This window comes from Anguilla anguilla, chromosome 8 (assembly GCF_013347855.1).
Source record: "Anguilla anguilla isolate fAngAng1 chromosome 8, fAngAng1.pri, whole genome shotgun sequence".
Taxonomy (NCBI): domain Eukaryota; kingdom Metazoa; phylum Chordata; class Actinopteri; order Anguilliformes; family Anguillidae; genus Anguilla; species Anguilla anguilla.
In genome coordinates this window covers 30663787-30679611 of record NC_049208.1, presented here as the reverse complement: position 1 = coordinate 30679611, position 15825 = coordinate 30663787, and positions in this window count along the sequence as shown.

The following is a 15825-nucleotide window of genomic DNA, read 5'->3' as shown; positions in this document are numbered from 1 at the left end:
TCTCAAGAGGCATAACTGGACTTGATGGTATGTTTCTTAAAGTAGATGGCACAAAATATAGAATCAAAATATTACCAAAACCAAACACGTGATGTCGAAAGGAGAGCCGAAAATCATAACTGAGGCTAGTGTCAGCCTTTCTTGATACCAAATATTGTGACACACCCCTTGCGTCCATCATTTGAGTTTTAACACGTTCTTTAAAAAGAGTTCTTTAAAAAAAAAGTTACATTTTCCAAACCGAAGATTTTGGAAATGGTTGCCGGTGATGTGGGTTTTCATTGGTTTCCCAAGCATACGTCTCCCTGATGTGTTTCTCCCTTTAATGAATGAAGAGTGCGGATCCTGTTGGCTCCCACCGCCAAGGGCTGATGTGCTGTAGGCTTTTGTTGGGCGTGGCTGCTGAGTAACCATTGGATTTGGCTTTTCAGTAAAAGCCAATCCACTTGGCTCTGGAGATTGGGATGGATTAAATCCAAACCTTGGAGGACTGCTGCTGAGTCAGTTTGTATTTATTAAAAAAATATATAGGAGGTGAATTCAGGCCAGCCCTCTAAAATGGAGGTCTCATTCCAGCTAGAAGAAGGAACCAAAGTAAGAATTTCTGCACAATGGGCTACTTTAGGTTGGCACCTACTAATTTTTTTTTTTTTACCATTTATGACAATTTAGCTTTTGAATTGTTTGGAAGGCTTGTACCCCCCCTCTGAACACCCCCATGCCCCCTTGTGATGTACCAGTGGCTGGCCTCAGATTGTTAGAACACTGGGGCTACAAGAGACAAAGATGAAAATGGTAGATTTATCTCAATTTTTTGGAAATACCTTTGAAGGAAGACGTTTTGGAAAAGGCTGTACGCAGATTTACTTCCACTGGAGGGACAAAACATAGGAATTGCTGTTCTGAGGATCTGAAGTATAAAGATTAAACTCAAAGCCCAAAAATATTCAGTGTCAACATTTTTCTGGCATTCATTTTGTGTGCTCTTATCAGCTTAGTTAACACTATTCATTTTCATGTTCTTTTGATCAGATTTTTCTGTTAATGTATTAATACCTCAACAAATATAATTACCTCTATATATACATAAACACACACACATTCTGTAGAACTCAAATCAAGTTCCACTTCAGTTTTTTTGCACATCTAGAATGTGAATCTGAGAATTTGAAAAGACACCCCCCACCCCAAAATAAAGGATATCTGCTGTTTGGCTATTTTATGTCGGATAAAACACTACCACCGAAGGTACTGAATGATTAAAATTTCATTACCTGCTTCTGCAACAAATTGCTTGAGGCGACAGTTTGTATGGAATGCATTAGGGACTTGCTGACAGATGCTTTCTTGGAGAGGAAGAAAGTACTTTTTTAATCTTATTGGTTTCAACTGCAGTATATCTCAAGTTTCATAATCGGTTAGTCTTCTGAGGGTGATCCCCTTGGATCTATCTGTGCTTGCTACATCTGGCCAACCATTCCTTGGGGTTAACTTTCAAGTTCTCTTCTCAGTGAACGTAAAATTAATTTCAAGCCCAGATTCAGCACATATTTTAAATGAAAGTGGTAAGGTACAATCCAATTCCAAGAGCAGCTTTACCCACTCAGATTTGGTGTTTCTCCGAGTTTTTCAGTCAGACTTAAAAAATTTGTTCATGTGGTTTGGTTTGGTTTGTCATTATCTTTAAAGTCTCATGAATCCATCTGTAGTAGTTCCATGTTCAGCTCAGGGAAAAGTGGAGGATAACATTTGACCTCATTTGTGATTGACACTCATTGTCATTAAAATATTAACCTCACACTGAACATCAGCTGTAACGACCTGTTGTGATATCCATATTTTCCATACATGGCCTAGATTTAATCAGTCCCTAATGTGGTTTGTCTTTATATTTCAGTAACAAATGACTGTTTCTCACAATGTTAGTTTGGCTTGAGAAAAATAGATTGAATGTAGCCCTTAGTCTGTGTGGTCTAAACATCAGAAACCAGTCAAAATGTTGTGAAATGCAATGAAATGTATTAAGATTGAAAAGGTATTTAAAATGTATTGGGTTTGTGTACTAACAGTTTCCATAATGTTTTGTAATTATACATGCATGGATCTGCTCTTGGATGTAGAACCATTATTCATCAGATTAAGTTAGCTCATGAAGTGAATTGTGCCTTTTTATTATATCATATCAGGATCAAATTCAGGACAAATCTGAAGTATGTGCCAAAAATTAACCCGCAAATAGTGTGGTGCCAAATAAAACTGGAGAAACTGGGTAACAAGGAATTCATTTAAGGGAAGGGTCTTCATGCAGAGATAAATGATACCTTCCTTAGCAGATTTGTTTTGGGGGGGTTGGGGTTTGGGGGGTGGGGGATTGGGGGCAGGAGGCCAGTTAACAGTGATTAGAAATTGGGGTCTACGTAAGTGATATCACAATTCTTTATTACATGCATCTACGCATCTTTTTTCAGATTACTGGGAAACTGAACCAATTAATCTGTAGTTTGATAGCACATAATGTCAGGTGAACGTCGCAGCAGATTGCATTCTTCTTTTATTACACTCTTTAGTTTGACAAGTGTTCTGCAGTTCCCAGCTCCCCACTAATACCTCTACGAAAGGGCTTTTGCCTCTATGAATCTGTAAGGAAATCAGCATTTTGCCTCCTTATTACTAAACTTAATTTCTGTATTATCAAAATGACCTCAGTCTCAGCACAAATAACATTTTTACCTCAACAAAAAGATTGTAGAAGCCTGGTCCTAGCATTATCTCAGCGGTTATGGAGGTTAGTTAACTTACTTTACAAAAACAGATAAAACACTTGATAATGCAGACTGTGGTGTATAGGAATATGTTGAAAAAAAGACCATATGTACCAAGTTGTTAGCACATTCTTAGAGAAAAAAAGTGTGAGCTAGTTTGAGGACAGAGAGCCTGCTGCTTTGAACAAAACATCTAACACTGATTTTTTTTTTTTAAACCTTTTTTTGTGTTTCAGTATTATATGAAATGTTCAATCTCTGTTCATCTTTCAGTTAAGTTGCAGAGTTCAAACTCTAAGATCCTTAGATCTTCACTCTGTAAGAGGAAAACAATGTATGCATGCTTTAAAAAGTGGTAGTTGAGAAGTGTTTGCGATTGGTTGAAAACTAAAGATGAGGGGGGCAAAGTTTTTAAAATTTAAATACCAAATTATGTGCTTGATGGGTTGTCGGGGTGGGAATCGGAAGGGGGGTGGTTTTGACTGTGAGATTGTATCTCCCTTTTTAAAAAAAAAAAAAAGCTTTACAGAGCCCAATCAAGTTACTGCCACATCTGGAACATTAGGGTGTTGAGATGGTCCAAGTCCACATGCCTTAAACACTATTGGAGCAGGATATTGTTGACGTATACCCAACGCGTACTTCTGTACACTTCAAAAAAAAAAAAAAATAATGCTGCACGTCTCTCAAAACTGCCAAAGATTCTCCTGTGCACACGTAAGGAAACTGTGCTTAAACTGTACTTAAGTAATCTGCAGGTGTTGCAGCATTATAGTGCCACCATTGGTGATATTACACTGAGTTCTGTTGCTACATTCAGTGATAGAATCATTTCTATTTGTTTCGCCTTCCTCCGCTTGGTACAGAAGTAAGTCGTGTCACATGGGCCGCTGTGTCTGTGCATGATGGGTGTAGCAGTATTCACTCTGAAATGACAGTCTGGTCTTAAAGGGTGGTGTCATGCATGTTCAAAACACTCTTCATCATCAGCCAAAGCAATGAGTTCCACTGGACCAAAGAACACATAAGCCTGAATTTCCAGTACCTACGAAGGCTGCAGCCACACCTTTCTAAATCCCCATTTTACACACGCACAACCCACCCTCGAGACAGGCTGTCATTTCTTAGTGTCATTTTGTAAAAAAAAGTCCTAATCGGTGTTCTACGTGTGGTTAGACTGATGTTCTTTCTGAGGCGAAAGCATTAATGTGAATGGTGTTACCTTGCGATGTGTTAGCAAGAGGGTGTGGGGGCAGTTGGAAATGAGATCCTGAATCCTATCCCCTGCTTCACATTACCGTTAGTGGTGTGAGGTGCTGCCAGCGCATACATTTTACAAGGAAAACGAGGTAGCAGCTCACGGTCGTAGCATTGTGTACCTCAAATGGTGGCGGTGTCTCGTATGCAGGTTTGGCGGTTATCTGAATGCAGTCATCCAGCGAGCTAACTGCTGTCTTGTCTTGATTGGTATCCTCTGTAGTCCTGTACTACGGCTTTACTCACAAATCGCTGTCCGTTCCATCCGTTTGCTTTGCCTCTTATAGATTAAAAAGACAAAAGTAAAAGGCGGAGTGTACCAGTTAATACGTGCATGGTCTTAGACCTTTTAATGATTGTATAATCTTTAAAAATAAAAAAAATACATATAAAAAAGAAAAAAAAAAAAAAAAAACTCAGGTAGCTTTCCAGATCCCAGAGGTTGGGAGCTCAGTTAAATAAAATGTTGTGTCCCATAGTGCTATAGTAATTCTTATGTTCATACCTCAGAAATTTAGTCAGATTTTTTTTTCTCTGTTTGTGTGTGTGTGTGTTCATATACCACATTACCTCTTGATCTAAAAGAAATGTTACTCTGAAATTCTTCAGGATTTTTCATTTATTTTTACTTTTTGTTTGACAAAAAAACAACAAAAAAAGAATAAATCCCAACTAAAAGATTCATGGCAACCCTTTTTGGAATGTATGTTTTTTAGGGAAAGGGTTGCCACATCTGCTATTTTTCACGCACCACAAACGGTTGCTCGCAGGGACACAGGGGACATGACTGTAGTGTTAATGCAACCACTGTCTGGGAGAGAAGATTCTCAAAACACTGCTTGACAGGACAGTTTTCACTGGGGTGAAAAACCTGTGCCAGGGAATAACAGTTTACACTGATTAAAACACTTTATAGTGTCACATTACAGTGCGTAATTAAAAATCCTGAGATTTATCACTGCATTTCTTACTTTAGAATACTATAGGGGTGTCCGACTCCAGTCTTGGAGAGCAGCAGTGTCTGCACTTTCATTTCAAACCATGGCCTGTTAAGGCCTTGAACAAAGTGCGTGGACTTTTAAGCCGATCAACAGCTTTAAAAAAAAAAACTGGTGGTAAAATGCACCAAAAACCAACCAGCACTGTGGCTCTCCAGGACTGCAGTTTGAAATCTGTGCTAAAACATAATGGTGTAGTTGAACCCTGGCCCCCATTCAGTCATATCTGTAATATTTGAATTTTTAGGCAGATATTACTCTGAACTGCTCTGTTGACACTGTATTGGTTCTACTCCATCGTCTTGCTATTTTAAGCAGTGTGAAGTTTGGAAATGCTCACCAGCAGAACTCTCTCCCGGAATCGTCCGCTGTGTCCCGTGGGTGGCTGATTATGTGCGTTTTTCGTTGGACAGAAATCCTCTGAATGTATACCCCCCTTCACAGTCCATGAAGAAAGGCTGTCATGTGTGACTGGCTGAGTTTAGATGGGTGCTGGTGTCACTTCCGAGCCCAGGTTCTGGGTGTATTATATGTGTGTGTCTGTGTGCGGGGAGGGTGGCACGGGGGGGGGCTCAGGGCACTCCAAGCGCTCCACGGCCCCCCCCTCCTGACCGCCCCCTCCCCCTCTCTTTCTCAGGACTGGCAGGAAGTTTAGGTGTCACGTCTTCTGTCTAAATAAGGTAAAGGAGACTATAATATATTCTGGTTGCCTGCAGCCTTTTTCTGTCGTCTTTTATGGACTTTAAACATTTCCTATGCAGTTTGATTTTTTTTTTTGTTTACACTTAAATAAACTTGTATTTCTTGGAACTTTGACCACTGTTGTTTTTCCCTACATGCTATAGGCATGTAAGTACCCACACACAAATATCGCCCACATATATTGTATATCCTGAGGTAAAATCAGCAGTAATTGTTTTAAATTATTCTTTGTAGGTGCTGTTGTTTGAATCTCATTAAACAATGACATGAAACTTGCCATGCAGAAAGCATACGCTCTATACATCTGTTAAATAAAAAATAAAAAATCCTGCCTGCATTCCATTTCAACTAATCCTTCACCAGTCTCAAAAGAATGTCTGAAAGCATGCACTCTTTAGATTGATTATGTCACCAAGAGTTTCTGCTCAAAATTCACTGAAAGGCTACCCATAAAAAATGCAATTGCTTTTAAAAAATTTAGGAAATTACATTCATATATTTAATTTTTATGTTTCTGTAAAAAAAGAAAATACCAGCATTTTGTATAAGGTGCCATACAGATATTTTTGTTTTGTAAATTACTGTTCTGTCCCACCAAACCTTTACATGGAATGCAATTTCTGATTAATTGACATTATAGAAAATGTCATGACAAAACTGTATCCTAAAGTGGTCGACCAATTCAGAGGTAAAGTCTAAATGAAAGTCTTAGATATGCCAATATAGAGGGAAAGGTTGCAATGTACAACAACCCAGTGCTGATGCAAAATAGCCTAAGGAAGCAAATATATGTTTGGCAAAGAAAAACAAATGTCCTCCGATGTGTATGTTGTTGATATGTGACAGAGAAAAGGCCCATCTCTATTTCTCTTGGTCATTTTACATAGAAGTAACAGTTGTTTTCTGGGCTGGCCCCGCCCACATCATTTGCTCTTGATTTGCATAAAGGAAGCGGGCGTCTGTTTGGCAGGCCCTCGTCCCACATGTCCGGCGCCGAGCGTGCCGCGACTGCGAGAAAGCACTGGCCCCTTTTTCGTGTCTGCAGGCCCGGTGGTGCGTGCGCTTCCTGACGATGTCTAACATTAGGACTGCGGGGTATCGAAACGTACTGCCGCCAGAATCAGTCCCACCGCGCAGCGCTACATTCTGTATTTGCCTGTGAAAAGGGGTATGCCCCGGACTGCTCAGTCGCTGCTTCGCAGTCCCGCTCCTGCCTGTGTATCATTTGCTTACCGGCAGACCCGCCTCTGAACCGTGTGCAGTGTGCCTGGGGGGGGTCTCACAATTTGTCGTCTCAAGGCCCCTTATTATGACTGCCCTAAGGCGGCGGAGCACCTCAAAAAAAATTAAAAGGCTTATCCACGACCCGTTCTACACCTATTTAAAGCTCTAGTACATTAAAGCGTATTGAAATTGTTGTGCCATTATATTATCGATTAAATAGAATTATTAAAATATTATATTGCAACAATCAAAATAGTACAAGCCAGATAGGGTTTGTTTTATCTTAAAGTGTAAAATATGTAATTGATAAAGTATGGAGCTATAAAATAGATGTTTTTGAATAGGAAAAAGGTCGATTTGGCTGAGGATCCGCTGGGGTGCAGGGAATTCCTGTGTCCGCGATTCAGGTGTAGGAACAATGTGACGTTCCTGGCTATCGTAAATATTTTCAGCCAGGCGAACTCTGCTGTTGGAGTGGTGTGTCGAGGGCCACTCAGAGGAAAGACTGCACAACCTTTCCCCGCAGTCCTCAAACTCATCTTCCTGACGGTGCAGGGTCTTTGTTCAGTGAAGAATGACTGGAGTGGGTGTGTCAGGACTGAAAGGCCTCTTAAACTGCAGTCTTTGCACAAGTTAACCTTCAACTAAACAATAAACTAAACAATTCAGTAAGTTTATCCTATGACAGCTCATCATAACCTCATGCTCTGCAACAAACTGGCCAAACTAAAAAAAAATACAAATGGAGTGTTCCTGTGTTTCACACTAAAGCCCTTGGCTTGTGAATTCAAGTTTATACATTATGCCTATGCCTTTACCACTTTGAAAATACTTACCAGATTACTGCAATGTGTTTCAAAATACACTGGAAATTGCTCAAGCGGCTCTATTTAAAGCCAACTATGTATAACGGTTGTTCAACTTGCATTGTTTAAAACAAAGCCAGTTTTGTTAAATGGAATGATGTTTGAAGATTCATGGAAGATTCAAGGAAAAAAAAACTTTTCCGGAATAGCCACAAGAGTGTATTTTCATATGATTTTCAGTTCAGTTAAAATCCACTAATGTTTCTGTATAGGCACTTTAATACCTATGGAATAATGTGTAAACAAGCAGTGATTTAACTGATGAAGGGAGATCAATTATGATATGTTTCGTGCAGTTTAACAAATGAACCAGCTAACAAAATGGATTTGACACAAGGACCCTAAGAATGGAAAAAGCAATACCACATGAAATATTTTCTTGAACTTACAAGAACAATATCTACCCAGTTGCACTGTACATATATATATAATTTGCATTGTTTTTTTTGTAACAACTGTAAAGAACACAGTTGTTACAAAAAAAACAATGCAAATTTCCTCATTAAATTCAGTTCTCTGTTGATTTTGCCATGAACCTTTCTTTCTTTCTTTTCTACATGGCTTTTAAGAATTTTTTTTTTTAAAAGGTACATAATTTTATATTAAACATTCAGAAAAGTATTAGAAAACGTAAATACGTTAACATTTTCAGCTAGATTAATCCAAATTCAAATCACAGAACCAGATACTGTACAGCTTCCATAGAGGTAACTTTTTAGGAATGGTTCTTCACCCCTGACATCTGCCATGAATTCTTGGAAAAGGACCATGATTCTTTAAACAGTCTATAGTTCCAGGTAGACAGCCAGCTGTAACGCCTGGGGAGGGATCTATTTTGTGCGGGCCATTTGAGCCAGATGAAACAAACATTTTTCAAGCATAAATGCTGGACCAAAAGAATAATGGCACAATTATAAAATAGGCCTGTTCTTCAGAGGTATAACATTTCATATAATAAAATAATCAACAAGTTAGGATAAGGTGAACGCACATATTTACATGTGTCACATACTGCAGAATGAGAGAGAGAGGGAGCGAGAATGAGAGCTAAATGTGAGTAAGAAAAGTGTGTGTAAGTGAAAAGCTTTTGTGTGAGGAAGAAGTGAATATGAAGATGTGCTGACTGTCTCAGGTTGAACTAGACCATGGCCAGGGCAGAACTGACCTTGTTGACATGAGAAAATCAGAAGTAGGCAACCATGTTGCAGGAACACACACACAGACACACCCACCACATGCAGCATCTTCTGACCTACTCTGTCCTCTAGGGACAGTATTATAATCTGTTCAATAGGTGTGGCTGCTCATCATGTGCTGAAATTTAACAAGGTCAATGCAACTTGCCACATGTGCAGCCAGTAATAGACTATAGGCTCTAATGTTCATGTTATAATGCCCATACTCTTAAGCTCAAACAGTTCTGGATCTTTATATCAGATTCTGTGGAGAAAAACACGTTGCACAAAGCACAATCATCGATGTTGCTGATTCCTTTGAGGCTACCATGCTCAAGCTGTCTGCATGGTCAGCCATTATGAATGTGTGTTTTAACACTGCCGTGCATAAACGGAGAAATGATCGGGGTCAGTGATTACAAAAAATTCATTCCTATGCCAAAAAACACAAACTTTACAGTATTAAAAGCTGATGAATTTAACGAGACCTCATTTTTATCATTGTATCATTGCCTGCCCGTATCAAAATAGCATACGCGCGCACAAATATAATATAATAATTACGTAATATTCCCATGCAAGTGAGGATTTATTTAAAGCACCAGCCTGGGCAGGTAAATATGATTAAAACAACCATATGGTGGATACACCTTGAACACAACACCAGTGCTTAGCCATGTATCCTGATTTAAAAGCAGGATGAGTTCAACATGACTATACAGGATTACAAACAAGGATGTAGTCAACAGACCTTGTTCCACCCAGAGTACACATTTGGAAAAACAAAAGTAGATTTGTGTTTGTGACGAGACAGCCCAGAAACCTACAGGTTAATAGAGTGTGAGGGATTTTAATCAACCACAAAGCAAAAGATCAAGCTGAGAGTAAGGCAGTATGAGGGATTTAATCAAGTGCAGAGAGAAAGGCATTTTAATCAAGTACAGAGAGAACGAGAGAGGGAGGGAGAGTGAGAGAGAGAGCATGTGATGCCTTTAATAAGGTTGAGTGACATTTTAATCAAATTCAGAGTGAGAGACTGATATTTTTGGTTAAGTGTACATAAAATGCATTTAAATCTAGCACAGAACTTAATTTTAATGCTTTTGAAACCTTTGATCTATACTCTGAAAAGAGTGCCCTCAATTAGCTGGTCTTCAAGCTTCATAAATAGTCAATGCTAATTAGAACTAAACTCAGATATGCTCTGGTAACAATCCACAAATCAGAATATACAATAGATATACAATTTTGAAGTTAAACAAAAATCTGGAATCAGAGATTCAAAGCAGAAACAGATTCTCATGAAGAGGGAGACTGAGGAAGATGTACAGCTGCTGGTGAGCTGGGAATGTTAACAGATGGTGCCTGCTCCATCGCCCATGTCGCCTATTCCTTAGAAGCAGCCCAGACTGCAGTGCTGTACAGACTTGCAATAACACCTTTGAGTTACCTGAAGCATACCTGCATACTCACATACATTAATAAACACACAGACAAACACACACACAATACAGATTGTACACATACCTCACACACACACACACACACACACACACACACACACACACACACAATCTGCACACTCTTACACACAGGCATACGTACAAAACAAAGGATAAAGGGAAATTGAATTCACTTAAGGGACCTAGACAGTTTAGTCAACTGAAGGAGAGTCTTAGCATGTATGAAGGCCACCATCTTGGCCTCCCGTACCAAGGTCATGTGCCCTAAACACAGCAGGCCAGAGGACAGGAGACACACGAAGCTCAGGATGCGCTAAAGCCTAGCATCGTATCAACACCGTCCATGTGGGGCAGTGTACAGCATTAGGCTCGGCCTGTGAATTCCTCCTCTGCTTGCAGTGAGAGGCCTTTGTGCCTGCAGGCAAAACCCAAGAACAGGGGGGAGTCTGATAGATGGAACGGGAGAGCAAATGCTTCATAAAAAATTCAGTTTGTTATTGAAACGGCACTTGAACTTTGGTAACCTTGATTCGCGTGTGAAGACGTTTTTTTTTTTTTTTTTTTTTTTGCAGGCTGTTACTTAACAACAGACATCCGTGGGAATAGAATATGTGATTCCGTTTGGACTCACCCTGCTTTTGTTACGAGGGAGCAGAATGCTAAATGATTATAATGAAAACTATAAGTAAAACAGAAAAGGTATTGATAGCATTATAATGTGCCACAATCTGACATTTATTTCTATCTATTTTTCTATTTTTAAGGTTGAACAATGACAAATAAAAACACAATAAGAGATACCACTAGCACTCATCCACAAACTGGGGGAGGGGAGGGGCCTTCCACGGATTCAGTGCCTGGCCAACTCCCCCCGCACCGCACCGCACCGCACCGCACCCCACTCTACCCCACCCCACCCCACCCCGCCCACAGCGGTAACACAATAGGCCCTGGAATTCCAGGAAAGAGACCTGAGCGAGCTGCCTGCCTGCTCGTAAACTTGTCACAGTGCTGGGTGTCAGACCTGGGTCAGCTCTTTATTCCCCGCCCCTCCCGAGCCTGTGAGGGGGGTGGGTGGGTGGGGGGGGGGGGGACAGACGGAATTAAAGGGAACGCCACCGTGGGGAGAGCTTGTAATCAGCAGGCAGGCATGAGAGACGGAGACGGGGGAGGAAGGGAAAGGGAAGAGGGGTTAAGAAGAGAGAGGAGGTGATTAAAGCACAAGCTAAAGGCTAATGAAATGCCTCACAACCCATGCTACATTTGCTGAACTGGAAGCCAAGCCAACACACAACAAATACACATCACTCTTTGCTGTATCAAATGACTGCGATGGCTATGGAGTCATTTAATCACTGGAACCGTGGATGATATAGCTCGAGTTTTGCTGCTATGGCTATTACAGGGAGCATTAGCTCTTGTTCGAGGTTTTCTCGTATAGAACATCACTGGGCCATAAAAATTGCTTACAGTAGTTTGGCCACCCAGGTACTTACCTCTCCTTATTGCCTGCTATCTTAATTTATCAAGGCAGGTCTCCGTGGATGAATCAAATAAAGCCTTAACTGCTCACTCACCACATCTCCCACTTCTGTCCAGTGTTTTTCCTCGGGCTTGTGTCTTGTTGTTATTGTGTCTTCTCCCTCCCACGGCCATAGCACTGCTTGTTGCGGTTATGATTCTACAGGAAACGGTTTGCCAGAAACAGCCGCTGGTCCGTTATTTTGCTTAGTGCTCATTTATTATTGGCTAAGCCATGAAGCCAATGAGGGATTTTTTCCTTGTACAACCTAAGGGATATTATCATATCTAAAACCGTACAGTGTGTTCTGGGCTCCAGCATTTAAAGAAAAAACACACTACTTGGGTTTGAGTTTAAAGCTCCTTTACTAAAGGGGTCAACAGCAGATTATTGATGTAAAGGAACACAAGATGGTACACCCACAATCTCATTTTTAGAACTGTTGATGTACCAGTTTTACAAATCAATTTTGAGTTATTTAATTTTTTTTTAAAATATTATTTTCTTGATATTGCAGAACAACAAAAATATTGTCACTGCACAGATGCACATGGCTTCAGTGGTGATTACAGAACAGTTTCACCATATAATTCTGTTTTCCATTCTACAATCATATGCATTTCAGCAATTATTCAACATTAAAAAAGCTATAACCCAAATTATTTCACTCACCCTGTGTATGTAATTTTTTAAAAACACTTTAGTTCAAATTTGGTAAAAAAATTCCTGATTATTCCGACAGATATCAATGCATAAAAATCTCCAAGAAAGAAATCTGGGGTCTCATTTATAGAACGGACTTACGATACATTTTTATCTTAAGTATGACTTACGCAGAAAAGCACGCATAAGTAGTTATTTGTAAAACCTTACTTTGATGTGGAAATGATCTTATCTCTACGCAAAGCCTAGACTTGACGCAAGTGATTTTCCTGCTGGTTATGTAGGGGCATTGCAGTTTGGGACGCAAATGCGTCCAAGCCTGTGGTGAACTTTGCATTAGCTTTATGAACCATTTGATATCAATTAAAGGTGTGAGGAATTCATTGCCAGACGCAAGATGTTTTGAATTAAAAACAGAATGTGATGTTCTATAAACAGTGTGTCAAATTAGAAAAAAGTAACCATGGGTGTTCTTGCGTTATTGGAAGACATTGAATTATAACCATGCTTTTAGAAGGGAGAGAGTTTTCACAGACTGGAATGACTTTTTTGCGCATGAGCAAAAAGTTTGCTTTTCTCTTTTGGTTCATGGTTATTCCTGACTAAACCCTCATTTGTACTAGCATTATATAAGAGGAAATCGCTGATTGTAAGGCACGTTCAGGCGCCGTCAATTTTAAGTTAATTTGAGATTTATAGATCACAGGTGCGTAAGTTACAAATGGGCTTCTTAGAACCTGCGTAAGCAAGGTTTTTTATGCTCAGTATCTTTTATGAATCAAACGTAAGCACAGCGTCGGAAATTATCTTAAGACTAAGTTCAAGTATAAATCTAAGAACATCTTTGTAAATGAGGCCCCTGGTCTCTCAAACTGCTCCGGGCTCTGAAATCAGCCATTCTAAATTTCACCATGCCTGAATCTTACCAACCAATCAGGACAGCTCTCAGCAAAAAGGCCAATCAGGACAGCTCTCAGTCTGTCAATCATTTTACGAGTTATCAGCGCTGTCAAAGCAGGCTACACAGTGAAGAGCAGGGGTGCCACAGACGCAATAGCTAGCTAGTAGCCTAGAAAACAAAGCAAGAATGGCAGAGAAAAATCTACCAAAATTTCCAGGTCTGCCTTTGGCTGCAACAGCGTATACTGATTTAAAAATAAAAATAAAAAAACCAAGAAAAGAAAGACTGTCAAAGAAAAGATTATGACATTTTGGAACATAAGTTGGAACATAATTCTGCATCTATAGACACACAAGCCTGTTTGCAGCAGCCTGCAGGTCCTAGCAGCCTCTTGCCAGATACTCATCTTCATGGTGGAGCTCAGAGAAACTGTGTCACCTGATAATGATAAACAATGACTTGCCAAATGCAAAAAATCCAAAGCCTTAACCGACAACCTCCTGAAAATATATTTGATCATCTTATCAGTTCTACTGTAAGTTTCACTGCATTTCCATCTTAAATATTTAGTTGCCCATTTGACAAGAATTGCACATTCACTACAAGTTTGAGAAACGGAATAGAGAATTACTTCAAAGCAGTGCTAACAGATTATTTAACTGACATCACAACCCAAGGAACAAAGCCACTAGCCCCATCAACACCAGCCTCTGCCCTATCCTTCTAGTAGGCCTGTCATTAGTACCTGGGTCAGGAGAGGGCCGTTTCCTGGGGGGTTCAGAGCCTAAGAGCCTGTGTACGTATGTGTGTAGATGTGTGTGTGATGTGTACGTGCCTAAATTTGATTTGGCATGTTTTACGCCGGATGTCCTTCCTGACGCAACCCTCCGATTTATCATGTGATTTATGCAATAATGGTGTCAAAATGATTATTCAAATTTAATTTATCTCATATGAACTTTTACTCTCCAACCAGGCATTTGAAATTTCATTATCAAATACATACTACGTGATAAAGGTGGAAAAAATCAAATGCTTGTCCAAAGTAAACAGGGAAACAGTGCCTCTTGTCTTTTCAATTAAATATATTCTCTTACTGCACTGTGAAGTTGGTAAAAATCAAATGGTTATCCAAATGTTAAATGGGAAACAACACCTCTTGTCTTTGCTATTAAATACATTCGCACACTGCACAAGAAAGATGGCAAAATTCAGTTGAAAATGCAAGGGTTCGTATGCCTTATTTGTCCTGATGGTCAACTCTCTGTTCAAATGAAATGCTACAGTACTACTAGTATATTCATTATTGAATTTGAATTTTGAGACAAAATGTGCATATACGAGTGGGACATTTAAATACAATTTTAGGATTTCATTGCCATTTTACATAATGCATTTTCATTTGAATTTTGCTTCTGATATGCTTCTGTAGGTAGCTCGTGGTGCTTGCATGCAACATTTTGAGGAGCTGCGCCCCCTTGCATTTCAGATGCCCCCCACTGATTTTCTCCAGGCGCCAGGCCTGTGCATGAGGGGGTCTTTTTTTTTTTGCTGATGACTAAAGAATTGCCCTCTCTGGTCTCCTCTTGCAGGGCCATTAAATATGTGGGGCTGTGCAGTCCAGTCCGGGGTGATAGTACAAACAGATACTCGTACAGTTAGACAAAGAAGGGATTCCAGAGTCCTTACGTGTGTATGAATCGAATGGATCAGGGTAAGGTGCTGGCAAGGTAATTGTATAGCTTATACTGAGAAGCAGTATGTAGTTGTGTATAAATGCAGCAGGATGGGTCTTGTGTTAGAATCTAGTGGACCACAGTCGTTGTTCCCATGAGCATGGTATTTTACCTTCAGCCTCAAAGTAGAATCCAGTTGCAGTAATAGTTCATTGTGTGTACTTGCGGCGTTACATGCTGTAGATCTTTCAGTGTGGTTCTCTGAAATGAAAGAGGTCCTGTTTCAATGGTTCTGCGTACCTACGACTGCTAGAACTCCCAACGGTCAAGCCTCATAGTCTGCATTCACATTAAATAAAAATTTATACACCAACATTTTTCATAGTAAATAAGAACAGTGTTGAACGGTCCACTGGAACTCTATAGGCCCCCTGGTTTTGACCTGTACTCCAAATACAGAACCATACCACCAGAACCAGAACCAGAACTGTCCATTATTACTAACGGTACATTAAACTATTGTCTATTGAAATAGCCCCGGTAGCTGGCTCCTGTTACATTCGACTTCAGAGCTTTTGGTCCACGTTTAATGCAGTCTTTTTCAAACATGACAGTG